General features: G+C 36.6%; 1 pseudogene; it reads right to left on the minus strand.

Moving 5' to 3' along the window:
• Positions 1-279: 279 nt before the first annotated feature.
• On the minus strand, positions 280-723 carry LOC118015549 (annotated as a pseudogene).
• Positions 724-5,829: the final 5,106 nt, after the last annotated feature.

The following is a 5,829-nucleotide window of genomic DNA, read 5'->3' on the forward strand; positions in this document are numbered from 1 at the left end:
ATCCCTCATGCCAGGACAAGCACATGAAATTTAGGCTACTAAAAACTCTCCTGTACTGTCTCTGACCCAAATTTTAGCACGAGTTTTTTTTTTTTTTTTTCATTTCACTTTGTAGGGTTGAAACATAAAGGAACCAGGTGTCCAGAGGCAAGTGACACATGCCTCAAACTTGCTTCCATCCTTAATTTCTTCATACTCTTCACTTAAAAGACTAAAACTCCCAATTCTGTTTTTAAATAGATTCCTGCCATCAGCTCTGAAGGCCAATTGCAAAAACTTCTATTTCCCCATGGAGGAAAGAGACTCCTTCATCTTGGTCATGGTTGGGCTGAGGTGCGTGTGGTCATCCACACACTTGGTCACACAACTCTCCAGCTGCCTTGTTACCTGAAGCTCTTTACTTCCTGCATCTCCTGAATCTTTGGCTGTGTCGTTGCAGTACATGGTACACCGGGCCAGGAGGTCCTGGACTTCTCCAACTCACTGGTCCCCAGGGCCTGGGCTTAAGCCAAAGGTGCACATTCAACATTCAATGCAACATTCAACGCAACATTCAATGTTCAAAGCAACATTCAACATTCGGTGCACTGGCTTCATGGACACCTGGCTGTTTTCACAATAGCTGGCTCTGCACCAGAACATGAAGCCTTGCATCTTCCAGATGTTCCCTCCGTCCACATTCTTCACCATGGAGTCCATGTCTTCCTGCACCTGGAGCTGCTGCAGCTCCTCTGTGGTGACCCAGCACTGCACCCCTCCGAGCTGGCGCCAACATGGACTCTGGCCCATATCCAGACTGTTGAAACAATACTAGATATTACTAGTAACATTGCATATAGTCAACAGTTATTTAGATTTACCCACACATTTAGGCTCTCATCATTGTTTGTTGCTGTTGTTTTCTGTATCTCTGAACTTATATCCGACATCATGTTCCTTCGCTGGAGGGATATTCTTTAGTATCTAACTTGGTACAAGTTTGCTAATAGAAAAATCTCTGTTTTGTTTTGTTTTATGTTCTAAGCATGCATTTTGCTCTTGAATGACATTTGCACTAAGTATGAAATTCTGGGTTGGTAGATATTTTCTTTCAGCATTAAAGAGATACTACTGCATTATCTATCAGACGCCATTGATTATGTTATAAAGTCATCTAAAATTCTCCCCATTGCTCCTTTGAAAGTAGTTTCCATTTATTTTCTGATTGCTTTTAAAAATAGTTTTCTTTGCCATTCTATTTACTGAAGTATCACTATGATGTGTTTTGTTTTATTTTATTATTTTTTTTTTTTTAAAGATTTTATTTATTTATTTGACAGAGAGAGACACAGCGAGAGAGGGAACACAAGCAGGGGGAGTGGGAGAGGGAGAAGTAGGCTTCCCGCTGAGCCAGGACCCTGGGATCATGACCTGAGCCTTAGGCAGACACTTAACGACTGAGCCACCCAGGTGCCCCATTATGATGTGTTTTAATGGATTACATATTGGATTTATTTTTATTGTAATTTGCATTATAATTTTATTTATATTTTTATTTATAATCTTTATTCTGTGGATTCTCATTTTATATCAAATTCAGGAAGTTTTCAGCATATATGTCTTGTTATATTTCCTATCCCCACGATCACTCCCCTCTCTTACTAGGACTCAAATCACTTATGTTAGATCCATTCACTGTATATAACACTCTGTTTTCATTCTTTCTAATCACTACGTCTCTAATAAAAACCCAAGAGTCTGTCACTGGAAAAAAAATCTGCTAGAACTCTTAAACTAAAGAGAAGTCTACAAATACTATATATTTTTAGGCTCTATAATAACTGCTTTAATTAGCATTTTGGTGTATGATATTTTGAGTTCCCATTTAACTATGTGATTCTGTGTAATTCTCAAAATATATAGGGGTTTCTGTCTGTATAAGTGTGTCTAGGGAATACTAAATCCTTTCGTGACTCAGGAAGTAACACTAAATGGTTTTTCTTTAACACTTGTAAAATAGTTTCTTAAAACAAATCATAAGTTTATACAGTACCTTTTCCACTACTGATAGGATTCATTTTAATTTCAAATTTATTTTTCAATGGGTATGAAACTACTGCCAGTAACTAAAATGATCTATTGCTCTCTCATACCACACAATGAATTATCTAAAATATTTCATATATACATTCAAATGAATTTTGACAATTGAAGGCCATTCTTTAATAGTATTAGGAATTTATAGGTTATTTTCTTGAATAGAGAGAGATAAATTAGTTGTGGCATGGGTTCAAAATCGACACCTCTGAGTGAAATGTAATTAAAACATTTTCTTGTTCTACTGCTCCTTGGCCCGTTACCCTCAATAGACCCTTAATATGCACTTTGCCATACAGCCCATTTTCACCAGTAAGCACCTAACGTCTGTAGTATAGATGTTGGGTGCTTATGTAAAGACTGGGTGAAGTCTTGCTCAGGGAGGATAGAAACCGGGTTTCAGCATTTCATCGTGAGTGGATTAAATAGTAACTAAGTTTCCTTGCACTTATGAGATTCTGTAATTCAGTGAATCTGTAAAATCTACTGAGTCTGGATATTAAGGTCCATGGGGAATTTGGAAACATTTTTTCAGTAATAGACTCCTGACTTCTAGATAAGTAACACTAGTTTACTAATTTGTGTTTATTAATTACCTCAGTGTGTACTGGGACTCTTACACAGATCATTGGGGATAATTCATGATGAATTATGATTAAAATGAGCAAATATGGAAAGAGTTTACTTGTAGAGTCAAAGAAAGCTCTTTGTAAATTGTGTTTGAAGTTTGTTTCCAGAGATGATTTAAAGGTCTATGAATGCCAGTGTTAACACTTTTATTAAAAAGTACTTTTAAAATGTAGACTTCTTTAGGGTGCCTGGGTGGCTCAGTCGTTAGGCGGCTGCCTTCAGCTCAGGTCATGATCCCAGGGTCCTGGGATCGAGTCCCGCATCAGGCTCCCTGCTCAGCGGAGAGCCTGCTTCTCCCTCTCCCTCTGCCTACCTGTCTGCCTACTTGTGCTCTCTATCTCTGTCAAATAAATAAATAAAATCTTAAAAAAAAAAAAATTTTAAAAAATGTAGACTTCTTTATAGGTCAGTAAGACTCATAGTCCTCAAGACTATCTCAGCTTATAGTTTTCTTCATTTTTCATAGGTAAAACATCATAGAACTAAAGAATTTTAAGAGCAATTTGATTAAACAATTCAATTATCTGATGAGAAAGAGAAATCTAGAGAGGTGGAATGGAATGTGTTACAAACTCAGAATTAGGTCATGGGATTGCTTATTGTATTTTGGCTTCTCTAATCTTTGGAATCTGGACTCTAATAATCAAGTCTTGCCAAAGATGTACAGATTTAAACTTTTTAATAATGCTGATTTTGACCATCATTTAACCTTTCAAGCATAGTGTTTGGGCAGAAGCTACGTGTTCATTTTTCAGAGACTTGACACAAGTTTTAAGTGTTTAATGAACATTGTAGATGGGGTTTGGGTTCAATGGAAATTATCTGTATAGTCCCAACCAAGGGTGAGAAGCTTTAACTCAGTAATTATATTAAATTTCATGTACTTCTCTTAATGCTTATTCTGAATTGATAAACCTGAAGATCACTTTTCTAAACATGGAGATTTGAGCTCCTTTGTATTGAGTTTCTATCTTTATAATGTTTGCCGGCAGTTTACTAATTAGCATTTTTAATTACCTTTTGTGTGTATCAGAGTCTTACCTAGATTTACAATGATTACTATTACCTAAGCTTAGAGAAAAGCAAATATGGAGAGTGTGATCTCTGGATGGAGACATAGTTGTATCACTAAATATATTTGGAAGAATTCCCATAGAGAAGTTTACAAGTAATGGCGTTTAAGCCTTTGACATATTTGTTTGCGTGTGCATAATTCAAGGACTAAAAATTAAGTGACACAGTCCTCTAGAGGTAGGAGTTTTTCTCTGTTTTACTTAGACATTTTTACATTTAAATTTTATTAATACATTGAATATTCTTTATTGAGTGCCTATTCTGCTATATAATCAATTTAAAACTATGTTCTTATAGTTGGCATTAATCAATTTCACAGATCAAAAAGGGAGGGATTTTAGAAGTCTTCTAATCATTTTCATTAATTCTCAGATAAAGGTCTCTAATAGGCATTGATGAAGTGTGTAGTGCAATTGATGCACCCAGAATCCTTGGAAGGATTCTGACGATTTGGGGTGTGCTCTATTACGACTTGTCCTATTTTGACAATTCTTTCTCTTCACAAATCCCTTTTATTCTCTGCTTTTGCGTGATGGAAAGTTATGAGTTTGATAATATTCTCTCCTTTGATTTATTCTTAGAAATATTTTTAATGTAGCTTTTAGTCACCTTGTACATATCCAACAAAAATGTTATTTTTTCTTGTAATTAACTCCTCACCTTCTATGTCACACACGATTTTTTTTTTATCTGAGTGATCAGAGAAAGTGCATAGGAGGAACACATTTGAAGAAATGAATAAGTCAAATGGATTCTCTATGAGGCCAGGAAGAAACTAAAACCTCTGTCTTCTTAAAAATAAAGCTGATATAAAGTTGGAGAACCCAATTAAGCAAATTTTCCTTTAAAGATGTCAAGTATAAATTCTGCCAGATCCTAAGACACACTTGGCCAAATCTTTTGCCTGAAAAAAACAAACAAACAAAAAAGCAGGGGCACCTGGGTGGCTCAGTCAGTTAAACAAGTGCCCAACTCTTGATTTCGGTTTAGGTTGTAATCTCAAGGTCATGAGATTGAACTCTTCCCCTCCGCTCCCAGTTTGGGCTCCACACTCAGTGAGAGTCTTTCCCTCTGCCCCTCCCCCCACTTGTACCCTCTCTCTCTAAAATAAATAAATCTTAAAAAAAAAGCAGACAAAATTTCTGATAATCTGAAGAGTTAACAGAGACAGGAATACCCCAGTGCTAAGCCTCACAAAGGTTGCAGATTAATTATAAATTTTACAAAAAGTGTTAATGATTGATGTAAAGTGATAGTTTATAAATTAAAAGCAGAAAAGGGGGAAAAAAGAAAAAATTATGAGTAAAACTATAATTGCCAAAATACTGCTTTATCTTCATTATTCTAATAGTGAGAAGTATCCAAATACATATATGAATTAAATATAGCTCCTACTCTCAAGAAGAATATAATATGATAGATTAAGGCAGGTAAATGACTGTAGCTTTTAATTTTTTTTTTTTAAAGATTTTATTTATTTGCAAGAGAGAGAATGAGAGAGAGCATGAGAGGGAGGAGGGTCAGAGGGAGAAGCAGACTCCCTGCTGAGCAGGGAGCCCGATGTGGGACTCGAACCCGGGACTCCAGGATCATGACCTGAGCCGAAGGCAGGTGCCTAACCAACTGAGCCACCCAGGAGCCCTGTAGCTTTTATCATGGCACTAATTATCATGGCACTAATTATCATTTAAAGCTCAGTGTGTGACAGATAATTACTCACATTCTTACATAAGCATCATAATAACCCTGTAGAATAAGTGCTCTTGTGCTCTATACTTTTGCAAACCTACACAATACCCACTTCCCCCTCAATGTGACCTCCCTGTGAATGAGTGCTCTATGCCAATGTCAACCATGTTCCCTAATTTTGTAGCTTCTCTTGAAGTTAGGGGCAATGATATCTAGCCACATATCTGCTAGTGGGACTTAGCTGGAGTCTTGAAATTTTTGTTTCCTGATAAGCGGGCAGAGCCTAAGCTTGTGCCTTGAACACTGATGTGAAATTTGGAGTTGCAGCAGCCATCTTGTGACTGGAGAGAACAAAAATGA

The sequence above is a fragment of the Mirounga leonina genome, unplaced genomic scaffold, assembly GCF_011800145.1.
Source record: "Mirounga leonina isolate KUSES-001 unplaced genomic scaffold, KU_Mleo_1.0 Mir_166, whole genome shotgun sequence".
NCBI classification, from domain to species: domain Eukaryota; kingdom Metazoa; phylum Chordata; class Mammalia; order Carnivora; family Phocidae; genus Mirounga; species Mirounga leonina.